Here is an 18043-nt window from a genome sequence, read left to right as displayed (position 1 = left end):
TCCAGTGGTTAGGACTCTGCGCTTCCATTGCAGGGGGCACGTGTTCGATCCCTGGTCAGGGAACTAAGATCCCGGCAAGCCCCGCGGCACGGCCAAAAAATAAAAATAAAAACATAAACTCCTCAATTGAAAAAATGTTAAAACCCTAACTTTCCCATAAAATGTTCTCTTTCTAATTTGATGATGTAACGTTATCTGAAGTTCAGGTTCTTTGGAGATGGCTTGTTATTTTACCATTCTGCAAAAACGATTATCCTCTATTTTTTATTGAACCTGAGCTATATATTTGTTATTTGCCATATAGACCAGTTCAATCTGTAATAGCTTAAACCACTATGGATGATGTGTAAATCAAACAGAAAAGGGCCAGCGCGGTGGTAGCCGCTTCCCTAACCTCCTTAGCTTTTTTTAATATACACTCACTCCTGCACTCGGTTCATAAAACTGAGAGGCTGCTGACTTAGCCTTCTGTTTAACCGACCAGTTTTAACTATCTTTTTTTTTTTTTTTTTAATTTTCTGCTTTTAAAAGTATCTTAAGTCCGATGTGGAAAACCTGGAAATCACAGCAGCTGCCTCTAAGGAGCAGCTCACCGTCACTCAAGAGTCGCTCTGTCCTATCGACAGTGTTGGCGGTGCGAGCGCGAGCGTCACTCGACCCTCCCGGCGCTCCAGCTCCACAGTTCTTGCCCCCGACCCCTCCCTGTTCCACAGCGTGGCCTAAGTCTCCAGTTGCAGAAGGGAACCCAGCGACCTTCTTCACTTCCATCCTGTGCAAATACACGGAGCTCCCTACACGGAGCTCCCAGTAATCAGCACGATTTATGGGTTCTTCGACTAAGCGCACTAGCGGGAGGAAAGCTGCGCTTCTGCAAACAACGCACGACAAACAAAACTCGCAGCAGACTTTTACGCCCCAGAGCGTGAGTCCTTATTTCTAACAATTTTTCCATGTGCAAACTCCTGATACACCAAAAGAAGCAGGTAGGTCCTAGAGCTTCGGCATAGTGGGGAGATCTTATTCAGAGCTCATCCCGTGCAGTAACTGGACGCCAGCAGCCGCCCAGAGGACGGGCCCCGCAGCCCCGCGACCCCAGCCGAACGCCCGCCGGCCACCTGAGCCAAGGTCCCGGAGCGCCAAACTAGACGCGGCCCGCCGGAGGGCCTGGCTCTACCGGACCCGCCCCGCGCTCCGGGGTCTCAGGAGAAGCGGGGTCCCGCCGGACTTCCCGAGGGGCCCCCAGGCCCGGAGGCGGAGCGAGGCGCGGGCCCCCCGGCACTTGATCCCTACCAACCCACCCTTGTGCGCCCCCTGATGCGCTATCACGCCCCGCGGCCGGCTCACCTGGGCGGGGGGGCGTCTCCGGTTCCGCCTGCGCGCGTACAGGCCAAGGGCGCGGGCGGGCGCTCTTCTCCCACCCGCGTCCTGCAGCCGCTCTTTGTGTCTGGAGGGCCCCGCGCCGCGCTCCTCCTGGCCTGCAGGCGCCGAGGCTGCGGCAGGCGCGGGACGCGGAGTGCCGAGCCCGGGGCGGGGCCGAGGGGCGGGGCCAGAGGAGGCGGGGCCTGAACCAGGCGCGGGGCCGAACTCAGGGGCGGGGCCGAAGAGGAGAGGCGGTAGAGTGGGCGGGGCGAAGACGACAGGGGTACCCTCCGTTGCAGGGACAAAACCAGGGGCGGGGCAGGAGTGGGTGGGGCCGACAGAGGAGGGGCCACCTTAAGGGCGTCGGAGGGGCGTGGTCTGTGCTGAGTGGGTGGGGCCTGGTGGGCGGGTCCGGAGTGGTGGGGCCTCTTCGGAAATGTGATGGGTAGGGATGCGAAAGCCGGCTGGGGCTGCCCCGCCACCCCGGGGGCATCTCGGAAAAGTTTAGAGCCTCGGGGAATGAACCCAGGAGCTGACCTTAGTGATCTCCGTGAGCGATGCACCATTGTTCACAGGTCTCGGTCTAGCATCCTCTTTTGGAAACAAGCCGAGGAGGCCAGCCAGGCAACACTCCCAATCGCAGTTGAGGAAACCGGAAGACATAAATCTTTCGGTTATTGTTTTTCCATCATGTATTCAATCAATAAATATTTATTGAGCACCTACTAGTGCCAGGCATTGTCCTAGGGGCTGAGAATAGAGCAGTGACGATGGGGGGAGGGCGTTGGCAAAAACAATCCCTGCCCCTCGTGGAGTTTACACGTTAGAAGACAATTGAAAAACTTAAGGGAAATATACAAAAATGTTAGATAGTTGTAAATGCTAAGGAGAAGCAAAGTAGGAGAGGAGCTTAAGGAGTGCAGGAGGTTGGCCAGCAAAGGTCAGCGGGAAGGTCAAAAGGCCAGAAGTGAGGGAAGGAGACAACTCTGGGGGACCAGCTGGTTACACCTTCCTGGGTCTTTATAGTCTGTCACTCTGGTTTTCTCTCTTTCTCTCTTAAAGCCCCAAACGTCCAACTGCCAACTGGATATTCTACTTCCGTGCCCCACACACAGTTTAAACGCAGTCAACAGGTCTCAAACTGAAATATTTATCTTTGCCTTAAACATGCTTCTTCTTATGGGTTCCCCATGTTGATGAAGGTCACAGCCATTCCATCACCTCCTCACATTTACTCGGTTGCCGGGTCCTATAGATTTCTGTGTCCTCTCTCTCAAATCCCAGCCAAACCACCCCATGTCAGGCCCTTGGTTCCCCTCCCAGGACTACCGCAGGAGGATTGCTAAAGCTTTTAAGACCACTGTCTGCACTTTGTGCGTGCCACCTCCGTGCAGTGGCCAGATGTACTTTCTAAAACTTACACCTGTGTTGTCCCTCTCCTGCCTAAAGCCCTGCAAGTTCTCCTGCTGAAGTCCCTCTCCTGCCTAAAGCCTTGCAAGTTCTCCTGCTGAAATTATTCTTCTAGACCTGGCCCTGTCACCTTTCCAGCATTACCGCCCAGCTCACACAGCTTTCAGGCAGCGGGGCCTTCCTGGTTCTCTGTGAATGAGGCAGACCCTGGGCGTTGCAGACGCCCTGGTAACCTCTTGGTCAGTTTTCAGCATTCAACCCAGAAATTCCCCCACCTGTGTTTGCCCCTTTCCTCTGTCCTCCAGGACACCCATGCTCACTTCCAGACTTGTATCACTCTTTACTTTGATAATCTCTACATCAATTTGCTCTTTTGGCAGTTTCTGAGCTCCTGTGGGCAAGAGTCATCTTTTTTCTCTGCCTGCCGCCGGTGCCTAGAATCCAGCAAGCGTTGTTTGCTATGCTAAGTGATAGAGTGGGCTATGCTGACACCGTCCCTCTTTGACCTTGTTAGTGATGCCCCTCCGACTCTTTGCTCCTTCCTCCCACCGCTGATGTGGAAGGGGAAGACTTAGTAGCATAATAATACATCAATATGATGAAATAAGCTGTAATCTAGCATGGGGAAGGTGTATATACTTTGTAGGGACTCCACTTTAAAAGATGTGGAGATATAGGGCAAAATGGTTTGGGAAGGAGGTAGGAAGAAAGCTAGACTCTGGGGGAAAAGGGTAGGAAACTGTGGGCAAGGGACCAAGGGGAAGTAGCAAACTTCACACAGAGTGAATGGTAGCCAGAGCGGGTTAGTGAAGATGTGCTCACACCATGCTCTGCTGCTCCGAGGGAGGCTGGAGCCCTTCTGCTGTGCCTGCGAACTTCCTCAGCCAGGGAGGGGCACAGCGGCAGGCCACACCACGCAGATGTGGTCAAGCTGCCAAGACCCTGATTGATTCCAGTTGATGTATTAAATTCCCAGGGGTGCATGCTGCCAGAGTGAAGAATGTCTTTTCTCTAATGTTCCATACTCTCTGCTTGGATTTTCACTCACCAGTTGGAGAATGAATTTGGGGTCAGATGACGCAAATCATAGTGCCATTTTACTGGCTGTTTGACTGTGGACCACCCAGTCATTTAACCTCTAGTATCTTCAGTTTCCTCATCTGTAAAATGGAAATCTATTGATAAAAAATAACCACTGCACGGGGACTTCCCTGGTGGTCCAGTGGTTAAGACTCCGTGCTTCCACTGCAGGGGGCACGGGTTCGATCCCTGGTGGGGGAACTAAGATCCCACAAGCCGAGCAGTGCGGCCAAAAACAAACAAACAAACCACTGCACAAGCGTGTACTAAGTTTAAAGGAGCTAATCAAAAATTTAAATGCCAGTGGGTAGGTCCTACCCGCCAGAGATTCTGATTTCATTTGCTCAGGAAAGAAACTTTGAGTCACTCTTGACTACCTCTCTTCTACCCTACATTCAATACATCATCACATCCATGTGGCTCTCCTACTTTAAAACTTTTTTTAAATTTTGAATTAGCATTAAATTTATAGAAAACTTGCAAAAGTAGTATACAGAATTTCTATATACTTCTCACCCAGGTTCCCCTACTATTAACATCTTACATAATCATGGTATAGTTATCAGAACCAGGAATTTAACATCAGTACATTACTATTAACTGAAGCCCTTATTCAAAAAATCAGAAATGGACTTCCCTGGTGGCGCAGTGGTTAAGAATCCGCCTGCCAATGCAGGGGACATGGGTTCGAGCCCTGGTCCGGGAAGATCCCACATGCCGTGGAGCAACTAAGCCTGTGTGCCACAACTACTGAGCCTGTGCTCTAGAGCCTGCGAGCCACAACTACTCAGCCTGCGTGCCACAACTACTGAAGCCCGCACGCCTAGCACCAGTGCTATGCAGCGAGAACCTACCTCAATGAGAGGCCTGTGCACCGCAATGAAGATTAGCCCCTGCTTGCCGCAACTAGAAAAAGCCCGCGTGCAGCAACGAAGACCCAATGCAGCCAAATAAATAAATAAATACATTAAAAAAACAAAATCAGAAATGTCTCCAAGGTATCTTGGTTAGGTGGAAGATGAAGTTGCAGTGTTGCCCAACACTTTAGGGAGAAATTAGGTGCTCTGTTCTCACCATGACTTGCCAGTGGAACATTGACTGTAATTGTTTTATAAACTGAGCATTGTTTAAATTTAACCAGAGATGAGGCTCAGGGGTAGAATCCAGTGCCTTCATTTAGAAGCATATTATCTTGCCCATGGCCTGGATTTAGAAGAAAAACTGATGGCAGCAGGGCAGTAAATGAAGTTAGGAAAATTCTGTTGGGTCGTTTGTAAATCTTATCCTATGAGAAATACTTTTAGTCTGTCTCTAGAGCATACTTGATGTCTGGAGAGACTAATGGTGCAAGAGCAAGAACATTCAAGACATGGGGTGTGGGTGTCACCGCCCCCCTGAGATGCGAAAGAGAGATGCCAGGCTCTAGAGTTCTGAAGACCACTCACAACATAAGATATGCCTTGGGACTTCCCTGGTGGTCCAGTAGTTAAGAATCCACCTTCCAACGCAGGGGCCGCGGGTTTGATCCCCGGTCGGAGAACTGGGATCCCACATGCCGCAGGGCTACTAAGCCCATGCGCTGCAATGAAGAGCCCATGTGCCACAACTAAGACCTGATGCAGACAAATATAAATAAATAAATATATTTTTTTAAATATTAAAAAAAAATGTAAGATATGCCTTACCAGGTTACACCCAAAGCCCCCACCTCCCAAATGTTTCTCCTCCCATCTCTCTATGTGCTGTGACAAAATGACTTTCGTCTTCCCCCAAACATCCCATAACCATGTGTTCCTTTCCTCAAGGCCTTTGGTGACTCCACATTTACTAGATAGGGAATCCAGATTCATGTCCCTTGTCCAGGATCATTCAGACATCCCAGCCCACGTTTCCAACTTCTATCTCTTGCCTCATGAACCCCTGGCTCCAGCAAAGCCATGTATTGACTGCCTCCTGAGAGTGCCCTTGGCACTACTGCCTTCATGTTTGTGACATGCAAGCCTCCTTTCTATCTGCTTGAGTCTATTCATTGGTCAAGGTTGTGCTCCAGCCTGGCCACTTCAGAGAAAAACCCCCAGCACTGGCTGTGTGTCCCAGCCATTGAGTAATAGTCCTATTCTGCTTTGTGCCAATCGTTCTGGTGTCCTATTTATGCCACTATCTGAAGTTCCACTGGTAGGGCCTTCTTATTTGAGTCCCACCATATATATATATATGGTTTTTATTTTATTTTTGGCCGCGCTATGCGGCTTGCGGGATCTTAGTTCCCAGACCAGGATCGAGCCCGTGTCCCTTGCAGTGGAAGCACAGAGTCCTAACCACTGGACCACCAGGGAATTCCGAATCCCAGCTAAATTATAAACTCCTACAGTCAGACACGATGATTTTTATGTCTTTACATCTCCTACAACACATTAGTAGAAAGCCTGGTAAGTGGTAGAGTTTATTATTTTACTGGATTCTCAGGTTGATTTTATGTTTCTGGCAATTGTCTCAATTAATGTTGAGTGGAAAAGCATAGTTTTTCTCTGTGATATAGATATCCTAATTTTTCTTAGATAACCTATCATGAAATTGCTATCTATGAATTCCAATGTCATGCAGGAAGTTGAGAATGGCCAGCAAACCCTTGAATGGCTATGCTTTGGCAAACAGCCACAAGACACCGCATTTGTTCTTATAGCATTAACTCACATAGATTTTTCATAGTCAGTTCAACTTAAAACAACAACAATCAGATGACTTAACAGAGAACTTTATCCTTGAATCCTTTTAAAGGATTTATTCTTGTAAAGGAAAGATTTGCCATATTCAGGTTCTTACAACATTCCCTGGGAGTCATGGCTAAGCGCTGACCTCAGCACGTTTGGAAAATATATTCATTTGTGGATATTGTTGCTTCATTACCCTTTGATGAGCCTTGATAACTCAACATATGCCCAGATTAACTCAGTCTGATTATATCTAACCCTTGCAGTAAATTACACTTTCTTTTTCTTTTAATAAGAACTTATTATTTTGGAATAATTTTAGATTTATAGGGTAATTGCAGAGATGGTACAGAGAGTTCCCATATACCTCTCACGCAGTTTCCCTTAATATTAAGATCTTACATAACCATGGTACAATGATGAGAATTAGGAAATTAACTACTAATGACATGACTGTTAGCTAAACTCCAGACTTCATTGGGATTTCAGCAGCGTTTCCACTAATGTACGTTTTCTCTTCCAAGCTCCCATTCAGGATCTCAGATGGCATTTAGTCATCACGTGTCCTTAGTTTCTTCAGTTTCTCACATTTTCCTTGTTTTTCATGACAGTTGTGAGGAGCTCTGGTCAGGCATTTCATAGAATGTCCCTCAATTTAGTTGTGTCTGCTGTTTTCTCTTGATTATACTGGTAATATAGGCTTTTGGGAAGAACACACAGAGGTGAAGTACCCTTCTCACAGCATCATATCAGGGGTACCTGACATCCTCCGAACATTATTGGTATTGTTAATCTTGATCATTTTGTTCAATTGGTGTCTGCCAGATCTTTCCACTGCAAAGTTTCAATTTTTCCTTTCCATACTCTGTTCTTTGGAAGCAAGTTACTAAGTCAATCCTACACTCAAGAAGGGGAGGATCAAACTCTGCCTCCTGGAGAGGGAAGTATTTACGTATTTTATTTAGAATTCTTTATAAGGAAGATCTGTTATTTATTTGATCATTTATTTATATCAGTATGGGTTCATGTGTTATTTATTTTATACTCTTGGTTATAATCCAATGCTATGTTATTTATTTCATTGCTCAAATTTTTCCACCTTTGGCCATTGGGAGCTCTTTCATATTAACTTCTGTGTCCCTTTGACAGGCCCCCATCCTTTTGCTTTTGGAGCACTTCCTTAGCTTCTGGCACCATAAGATGTTCCAGACTCAGTTTATACTTTGCCTGCCCCAGCCCTAGTATCAGCCATGTCCCCAAGGAGCCCTGGTTCTTTGCATTGAAAAATGGTATTTAGAAACCAAAATCTGGATGAGGGTATGCTCACTGCTATTGGAGCTGTCACTGCTTCTAGGCACTCTCAGGACACAGCTTCAGGTAATATATGTATGTATAATGACCCATGCATACTAACATAATTACAAATTATCTATCTATATCTATCTATCTACCTATCTATCTATCTATCTATCTCAATTTACCTATTAAACTGAATATGAGTTCATACTGATGTCTCCTACTTAAAGGAAATTAAGGGACTTCCCTGGTGGTCCAGTGAGTAAGACTCTGCAATCTCAGTGCAGGGGGCCAGGGTTTGATCCCTGTTCAGGGAACTAGATCCCAAAGCCACAACTAAGAAGTCCACATGCTGCAACTAAGAAGTCTGCATGCTGCAACTAAGAAGTCCACATGCCACATCTAAAGATCCCGCATGCCACAATGAAGATCCCACATGCTGCAACTAAGACCCAGCACAACCAAAATAAATAAATAAATAATTTTTAAAAAGTAAATTAAATTTAAATTAAATAAAAGTAAATAAACTGAGGTGGTTCTAATGCCTTAGCAGCCTATGTAAACAAACCAAAACCTAAGCCTGAAATGCCTCAAGGTTAAGAAGTCAACACCTAAGGACAACCAGTCACAAACAGGCAAACAGGCTTTCCCAAATAAGGCAACCACTTAACACTACAGCCAATCAAATAATTTTCTTGCTCTGCTTCCGCATCTTCTCTATAAAAGTCTTTCCCCAGCTCTCGTCAGTGGAGTGCTCCTACCACTTCCAGTTTGGTGATGCCTGATTTGAATCAATTTTTGCTCAAATAAACTTAAAATTTTTAATATACCTCAGTTTATCTTTTAACAACAGTAAGTCAAAGTATAGATACACTTATCTTGAATCAAAATGCTGTTGACAGAAGAACATGTTTTAGAAATTACTCCAGTTTGAAGGTGTTAAAGTAACTAGATTAGGCCCAAGATGGAGTCGCTCATGCTAAGACCCACATCAGCAAACCAAAACCTAACTAAGGCTCAGCTCTCCCAGAAAAGGAAGGCCTGGGTCCACCAATCACACTTCCCTGCCTGGCACAAGTTACCCGAGCTGCTCCAAGACTGCCCTTTGCTCCACAGAAGGAAGGAACCCTACTTAGCCAATCAGCAAATGCCCAGGATAACTTCCTTGTTCCCACTCACTTTGGTCTATAAAAATCTCCCACCTTGTACAACCCTTCGGAGCCCCTTTCTATCTGCTGGATTGGATGCTGCCCGATTTATGAATCACCTTAAAGCCAATAAAATCATTAAATTCACTCAATTGAATTTTAAAGATCTTTAATTTCTAGAGAAAAAGGTAAAGGAAGTAATTGAGAAATGAGGGAATCTAAGATGTTCTTGCTATGGGATTTTTTTCTTTTATTCCTGGAATTTTCTCATTTAGAATAAAGTTTCCCTTTAAAGGCATGTATGATTGCCTACAGTCAAGGCTCTTGAGGGCCCAGAACCCTGGGTTAGTTCTGGCTCCTGAAGAGTTTAGATTGCACCCTAGTGGAGTAAAGCCCCAAGTCCCAAGGGTTCACTGGACAGAACACCCAGAAGTGGTCCAGGGCCTCTGGGCTGTTGTCTTGGCCAGGAATCACTGAGAGCCCGCAGTCCTGTTCACACATTGGGGCTTTCATAACAGAGGGAATATACTGAAAGTTTCCATGGAGTATCCCACATGCTTTAAGCCTGTGAGCTCCATGAGAACAGAGCTGGGCTCCTTTGTTTCCCTGCTGTGGACTCAGTGCCCAGGGCACCCCACTGCACGCACACACACACCTGGTGTGTGTGTATGTGTATGCACTGCTCAAATGTTCGCTGGCTGAATGATACAATAACCAAGTCTTGCAAGTCTAACAGCTATTACCTCCTGTATTAATCTGTCCAGGCTGCCGTAACAAAATGTCACAGACTGGGTGACTTAAATAACAGGAATTTATTGTCTCACAATTATGGGAGGCTGGAAGTACAAGATCAAGGTGTTGGCAGGGTTGGTGTCTCCTGAGGCCTCTCTCCTTGGCTTGTAGATGGCTGTCCTCTCCCTGTGTCCTCATGTGGCCTTTTCTCTGAGGGCATGCATGCTCCTGCCTCTTCTTATAAAGATACCAGTCCTATTGGATTAAGGGTGCACTATTATGACCTCATTTAACCTGAATCACCTCTGTTTTATTTTTAATATTTATTTATTTGGCTGTGCCGGGTCTTAGTTGCAGCATGTGGGATCTTTGTTGCCGTGGGCAGGATCTTTAGTTGCAGCACGTGGGATCCAGTTCCCTGACCAGGGACCGAACCCGGGCCCCCTGCGTCGGGAGCGCAGGATCTTAGCTTCTGGACCACCAGGGAAGTCCCGTGAATCACTTCTTTAAAGACCCTGTCTCCACATAGTCACATTAGGGGTTAGGGCTTCAACATATGAAATTTGGGGAAACACAATGCAGTGCAGACACCTCTCCTCACCTGCAGGTCCCTCACCCTCCTTCTCCTTATATACGTAATTCCTTCTCTTCTCTCTCCATGGACCCACTTTCTCTTTTCTGTGGTTTTGCTTGATTCGCTCTTTTAAGCGTTCACTCAAGAGAGTGGAATGTGCTGAGTTCACAATCCTGGGGCCCGTGGTTTCGCCTCAGACCTGTTTTGCTTGGCTTGACGATCAGGGCCCTCCTGCGGGTCACCCCCGTCTGGGTTTGCTACAGTCCACACCACCTCTGTGCCCTCGCCCCGGCCCCCTTGGCTCCTCCTCAGGCTGGTCTGGCCCCCATGGGCATTCATGAGTGGAACCCCCAAACTAGACCCTCTCAGTCCCAAATTGTAAGAAGAATCTGACCTGCACAGTTGGGCTCACTTGGTGGCTGCCGACGCCCCCACCCCCAGCCAGAGAAGTTCAGAGAAGAGGCCAAGGACAGGAGTCCCTGTAAGAAGGCGCTTTGGGGGTTCAGAGGCAAAGACTGGCAAAGAAATAATTGGCATCCCTGGTCCACATCTTAAAGAAGATTCCCAGCCTTTCTCTCTCTGCGTCTGTCTCTCTCACCCAGGCATGTTTTAACCCGGTAAAGGAACCATTTCTTTCTCACGTTGTTCTTATTCGGCCACCACACACACACTGTTAACACTACAGCACGACACACACACACACCCCATTAGTCATACCCCACACCACCTACACACCCCACTACACACAAGCCCACTACACAGATACCCCACTAGGCAAACGCATACTCACTACTCACACCCCCACCTGCAACCTCTCTCCTCACACAACCCCAAAACATACACACGCCACCACTCACATGATTCCACCAAGCACCACCCACTACACGTACCTCACTACTCACACACCCCACTGATAAGCACTCCACTGCACATACGACTCACACACATATACTGCAGTACTCAGCACACACAGTACTCACACACACTCCTACCCCAGTTACCAATGCTTACACACAGCCTACTACATACACACACAAAATCCCCTGCACACACACCCCACTACTCACATATACACATGAACACAGCCCACCGCACCCATACGCCTCAAACACACACCCATGCACACTCACCCACACAACACTCTGTATTCACTCCCCACCACTCACACACACCCCACTACACACAAACCTCACTATGCACACGTATCTACACCCCTTCTACATATATGTACATACACTATATATACGCAACCCACTTCACATATATGCACCTCTACACACAGACCCATACACTGTCACTCCACTAGTCATACCCCCATAGCCACACACACTCATCTGTCCCATTACACACATGCACACAAACCCATAAACTCATACACACAAGTTTTACCCCTCCTTTTCTAAAACGTTGGTGACAATGCTCTCCCCACCCCTGAGCCTCATAGCCAGGACTGTCCTTCCTACCTGTCCAAATTTCATTTGTAACCATTCCCTACTGAGATCCCTTTCTTCAGCCAGGCTGATCACTTTCCTTCTTTGGAGACTGTGAACTCCTCCTGATTGCTTAGCGTTCAGTGCCTGGCACTCAGGAGGGGTCCAATAACTTGGTGTTGAACTGAATTCTCTCTGTAAATGTTCTCTCCTTTCTTTGCCCCAATCAAATATTTACATCCTTCAAGGGGACTTCCCTGGCAGTCCAGTGGTTAAGACTCCATGCTTCCAATGCAGGGTGTGCGGGTTCGATCCTTGGTCAGGGAACTAAGATCCCACATGCTGCGCAGCACGGCCAAATATTTTACATCCTTCAATACCCAGCTCACATCCTCAATGAAGCCACCGCACGGTAGCTCCCTTATTTGATATTCTGTTAGGAAGTGCTCATCTGGGAATTCCCTGGTGGTTAGGATGCTGCGCTTTCACTGCTGAGGGCCTGGGTTCATTCCCTGGTCGGGGAACTAAGATCCCGCAAGCTGCTCGGCCAAAAATATAAAAAACAAAGGAAGTGTTCATCTATTTTGCACTATACTCCTTCTTCCTTATGTACCAGGATATTAAAATTGAAACTGTGATCTAAGTCAGTAGATATTAGACACCAAAGTGAGTGTGAGACTCTCTGAAGAGTTTTCAAGTTAATTAGTCAAGAACTTGTTTCCTGATTTTTGAGCTCCCTCACCCATTTCACAAACCTAAGAGTTGAGAAAGTAGAGATGGAGGTGGAAGGGAATTTATGGGGTTTCTTTGGAGAGAGCTACTGCAGCCCGTCCCATCACCTTGGGGAGTGGCAGAGGAACTATCTCCTTGACCTCAGACTTAAAGAGTGGGATCCAATGATAAAACTCAGAGAGGCAGGTTGACATGCACTTGCTGCAGAAAGCATGCAAGTTCAAGGGTCCTAGCAGGGTCGTCAGCACAGTGGAGGGATGGGGGTGGGAGTATAACTCCACTCTCATGAATGGTGGGGCAAGGACATGGGAAAGAGGCTGATCTGGACCCACGCAGAGTCCTTCTCATCCCAGGAGGGCTGCCTGAGAGAGAAAAGGGATCCCACTGGTGAGGGTCAGTGGTGAAAAGGCCTGCCAGATAACCAGGGCCGGGGGGGCAGCCCGCTGGAGAAGGGGCCCAGGAACAGCAGCTGGAGGAGCCCAGCGGGGGCCTCCAGAGGCCCTGGCAGTGCCCACAAGGTAGTCACGTGAGAAAATCTGTTGGGCCTGCAGGCCTCGGAGCCAACTCAGGACGGTGGCAGGCTCCAGCTAAGCGACAACCACCCCGTCCACACACCATCCTCCCCCCCAACCCCGCAGCCCCCAGCCTGCTCTTGACCAAATACGGCAGCGTGGACTAATCTGTTAGGCTGGACATTCTTCATGTCTGAGTTTCCATCTGGTCTTTGTCCACTGGCAGGGAGAAAGCTTCGCCCCTGAGTCCATGTTAGAGGAACGATAGGTGACAGGGAAGTTTCATTTTGATTACATCCCAGGGTCATCCTTGCTCAGCATGCTGGTTACATGCATGTTTCCTATTAAGTTCTTTAGTTTTTATGGCTGACTACCTGGTGTTTCAAACGTGGCGCCTGCATTTTCTTTCATCTGCCGACACTTGACTGGGGAGTTAACACTGGGCAAGCAGGGAATCTGGCAGAGCTGGGGGAGGGGGACTGGATGTGGCCCCCCTTTCATGCTGTGGTAGACGGGCTGTCTCACCAGCTGCGGTGTGTACCCAGTGTACCGACTGTTCTTACTTTGGCTCCATGTTGTTTATCATTCTTTAAGGGAGGCGTCAACCCACTGAATTTCCACAAACTTTGCTCATTCCAAGGAGTTAAATGTAACAACAGCGCTGTTTTCAGAGGAGCACTGTAAATATCTTATTTCAATGACATCTGCTGGACACTCAGTGAAGCACCATATGTGTGATTTTCAAAGTGTATTTTGCCAACCATTATTTTATTTACTTTATTATGTTTTCAAGCACAGATTTCAAACTTGGGAGATGTATAAAAAGATTAAACACACCTCTCTAATTATTAGGAACTCAGCAAGTATAATATGGGTGATATAAACCAACAAATAAACCGTCATAAAATTTAACTTTTAAATCATTTAAAATTGTACAATTTAGGGGCATTAGTACATTCACAATGCTGTGAAACAATCACCACTATCTAGTTCTAGAAAATTTTCATCACCCCAGAAAGAAACTTTGTATCCATAATGTAGTCGCTCTTCATTCCGGTTTCAGTAAATTAAGTCATTTACCATCTGTCACTTTAAAAAAGCTTGGGTTGAGGATCTTTTCCAGAGGTCAGGCGGATGCCCAGAAAAAAAAAACATGACATCTTCCAAGAAATCCATGGAAATAACTGTATTGTCAATGTCACACATGTGAAGACTGGTTAAAAAAATATGTTTTGACCCATCAAGGTCATGTGACTTTTCTGTACTTTTTTTTTTGGCCACATTGCGAGGCTTGCAGGATCTTTGTTCCCTGACCAGGGATTGAACCCAGGCCCCAGCAGTGAAAGCACCAAGTCCTAACCACTGGACCGCCAGGGAATCCCCTGTACTGTTAAACTTCATTGTAAAAGTATAAATTGAATGTACTGCACTCAGAAGGATTTTATTATAAAGAAATCTGAGTTTACGTCTTAGAAGTGATCATAGAACAGAGTTGCCAATCAAAATAAATATCTATGTACAAGCAATGTTGAAAATTCAGAAACATAGAACATAAGGGACCCACCATCATGATGAAAGTCAGAGAAGGAATGCTGTATACAAGAATACAGAGAATAAGGAAGTTGGGGAAAAGATCTTAAGAAATAAGCTGCATATATAATTTTTAAAAAAAAGCTGTGGGCATGCTGTAAATCTCCACTTCAAATGAGCAGCCTTTCTCCAGCTGTGGGTAGTGGCTATGAGGCACAGGCACTTGACCTACATTGAACACAGAATAGAAAAGTACAGCTTCCACAATAAAGGCGAAAGAAGGAAGTACCCATCTAATATTGCTTCTACCCCAAACCCAATGGAAACTATCATAAAGGAATTTAAACACACACACCAGGCAAACAGACACTGACAACAAAACTGTGGAAGCCAGAAAGCATGTGGACAAGTGGCAAAGGAGTTAGTAGATTCAAGAAAGCTGAGTCTAGACCAGCTTTTCTAAATGCTGAGAAATCATGAGGTGCACAGTGACTCCTCCAAAGATTCAGGCACTGATACCACCAGATACCTCAGTCCTGAAGGAGAAGAGGGAGCTGAGTTAAGGAGGATGGGGTAAAAGGTGTTCCAAATACAAATGGAGGGAATTCCCTGGCGGTCCAGCGGTTAGGACTCGGCACTCTCACTGCCGGGGCCCCGGGTTCGATCCCTGGTTGGGGAACTAAGATCCCGAAAGCTGCACGGCATGGCCAAAAGAAAAAAGAAAAAGAAAGAAAACATGCAAATACAAATAGATCCCTAGACCCCTGCCCCCTCCAACCTGAAGTCCTCATTCAACAGAAGTCACAATGCTTCTATGGAAAGAGTAAAACAGAGGGTCTCTAGACTGGGAAAGAGCACACACAACTGGGCTCAGGTACAACCAGGAACAGGGATTAAGTGACCATATGCCTCTCCCCCCACCACACACCTCCTTCCCACTCAGCTCCCAGGTGCTGACATCAGACCTCTACCCTCAGTCAGGAGTCAGAGATTCTGCACTAGGGAGCTACACCAAGAGGAAAGACCTTCAGAAACTGACCCCAGGGGTTCTTCATATAACTGCCTACCCAGATACCCTATAGAAAAGGAACCTTTGAGTTTACAAGACCCAGCCACTCGTGCAGAGCTTCCAGTCAGCATTTCCATCCTTTCTCTTGTGATAAACACGGTTCACTGGGCATTTAAGGAAAGCCTCTAAGGTGAACAAATAGACCCAAATAAACAGATCAGAGCAACATGGAATATACAGCGGAGTCCGTGGATTCTTCAAAAACTTTAAAAAAATTTTTGGGAGGTAATATTCCACTCCAAACAAAAATGAATGTTAATCAGGGCCCGCATGCCGCAGCTACTGAGCCCACGTGCTGCAACTACTGAAGCCCTCGCGCTTACAGCCCGTGCTCCGCAACAAGAAGCCGCCGCAACGAGAAGCCTGCGCACTGCAACGAAGAGTAGCCCCCGCTCGCCACAACTAGAGAAAGCCCGCGTGCAACGAAGACCCAACACAGCCAAAAAAAAAAAAAAAAAAGAACATTAAGAAGGAACATTTATGTAAATCAACTATACTCCAATAAAAATTTTTTTTAAAAAAGGGAAGGAACATTTAGAAAATCGAAGAAACTTGGATATTGAAATACATGATGCCAGGCAGGAAAAAAAATTCAATAGGATTGAAAAGTAAAGTTGAAGAAACCTTCCAAAAAGCATTATAGAACAAAATAAGAAATGGAAAAATAGGAGAGAAAAGAAAAGAAAGTGGAAGGTCAGTAGAAGAGGTCCAACATCGAATAGTAGGAGTTCCAGAAAAAGGAAGCGGGAAACACAGTGGCAAAGCAATTATCAATTAAGTAATTACATTTTTCCAGGACTAAGAACATAAGGTTTTGTTTGGAAAGGTTCAAGAGTGCCAAGAGCAGAGGATGAAAGCATAACAAGATACATCATTATGGACCACAGGGGAAAAACCAAAGTCCTAAGAGCTTCAAGAGAAAAAGAAAATTGTCACTTAAAGTGGCTGCTAGACCACAGAGCAATGCCTTTGAAATTCTGAATGATATCCAACTACATGCTGTTAAACTATCAATGATGGGAGAAGAGAATAAAGGCATTTTCAGACATTTCAGATCTGAATATTTTTCTCTCTCACATTTATAGGGAAACTACTCAAGGATGCATGCCACCAAAGGGGGAACAAATCAAAAAAAGGAATACACAGGGCACAGGACATCCAACCTAAGAGGCAAAGGGAATCTCCAGGATGGTGATATGTACCAAAAGAGGGCAATTAGACTGGGGCAGGAGCAAGGGTTTCACAGCTGTACTGACCTCAAAGTGAACAACTGGCCAAGCGAAAGCCAATGGAACCATCACCTTTATCAACAACAGTGGATGGTTGAGATCAAAGATGTATGCTCCTAACATGAATGACTCACAGAAGCTTCATGACTTTTTTAATCAGTTTCTTAGCAAGATCATTGCCTCCTAAAACTGAAAAGCAGGATTAAAAACCTGCCTGAATCAGAGGAATTCTATATACTCATACCTACCTATATATGCAGATACACAGGAAACTGCTGACAGCAGAGGCCTTTAGGGCAGGCGGGTTGCTGGAAAAGAGATGAGACGGACTTTTTGCTATTCACGTTTTCACTCTCTGACTTGTGTACCACAAATACTTGTACAAGTACCACAAGTACTTGTTCAAAAATGAAAAAAATATATTCCCCAATTTAAAAAATGAAGGAATGAAAAAAACCTGAGCATCGTGCATAGCAAGGAAGTAGTTTTGTTTGTTAAATATATATTTAACATACACACACTGATATTAACTAAATGTTCACTATAAATGTGTTTAATGGGTTGTGACAGAAAATGTTTCCTATTGTGGGTTGCAAAGAAATCTGAAAGTGCTAAACCAAGTACCTCTGTAACTAAGAAACCTGTCTTTCCCACAATATTCACACTTGCTGGGTCCTGGGCACCACCATATCTAAGATGTTCATGCACCAGTGGGTGGACATGTGTATGGAACCAGAAAACATCCATCATTGTGTCAGTGTTCCAGGGGCAGTGTCCACTCGTGTCTACTCTAGGCCTTCCTCTGTAATGAGTGTTTGGGAAAGCCTCTGGACAATTGAGAATTTATGGCTTTCTAGGAGTATGGGAAACTATGAAAAACAAAATATTATTCTAAAACAAAAACATTATTAATAAAATAGGTCTATTCCAAGATTTCTTAATATCTTCTGTAACATTCCACTCAGAAGGCAGAAAACCACAAAGTTTTTCCCTAAGGAAAAGTGCAAATGGAATGTAATATTACATTACAAAAAACTCAATTATTTCATTCCCCGCCAGATCACTTTTGCTGACGAACTGCTCACATAACATCCTAGGAGATCTGCTGCCATGATCTGAGAGCAATGAGCCTTCTCAGTGAGCACAGTGAACGCGCTGTGTCTAGACCCATCCTGTGGGTGAGCTGAAAGGACAAGCTCTCAGCATCATGCTCAGCCCACTGGAGAAATCA

At 46.0% G+C, this 18043-nt stretch overlaps 1 protein-coding gene across 3 annotated transcripts in view; it reads right to left on the bottom strand.

Moving 5' to 3' along the window:
- NINL (ninein like) overlaps positions 1 to 1484 on the bottom strand; it is a 112624-nt gene extending 111140 nt beyond the window's left edge. For all 3 annotated transcript variants that reach the window (XM_061208959.1, XM_061208961.1, XM_061208960.1), the window contains exon 1: positions 1345 to 1484. The gene's annotated coding sequence lies outside the window, so the exon portion shown is untranslated. The remainder of the gene's footprint in view (positions 1 to 1344) is intronic.
- Positions 1485 to 18043: the final 16559 nt, after the last annotated feature.

Source organism: Eubalaena glacialis, chromosome 13, assembly GCF_028564815.1.
Source record: "Eubalaena glacialis isolate mEubGla1 chromosome 13, mEubGla1.1.hap2.+ XY, whole genome shotgun sequence".
Classification (NCBI taxonomy): domain Eukaryota; kingdom Metazoa; phylum Chordata; class Mammalia; order Artiodactyla; family Balaenidae; genus Eubalaena; species Eubalaena glacialis.
The sequence above is the reverse complement of the archived record's forward strand: the minus strand, read 5'-3'. Positions and strand labels throughout refer to the sequence as shown.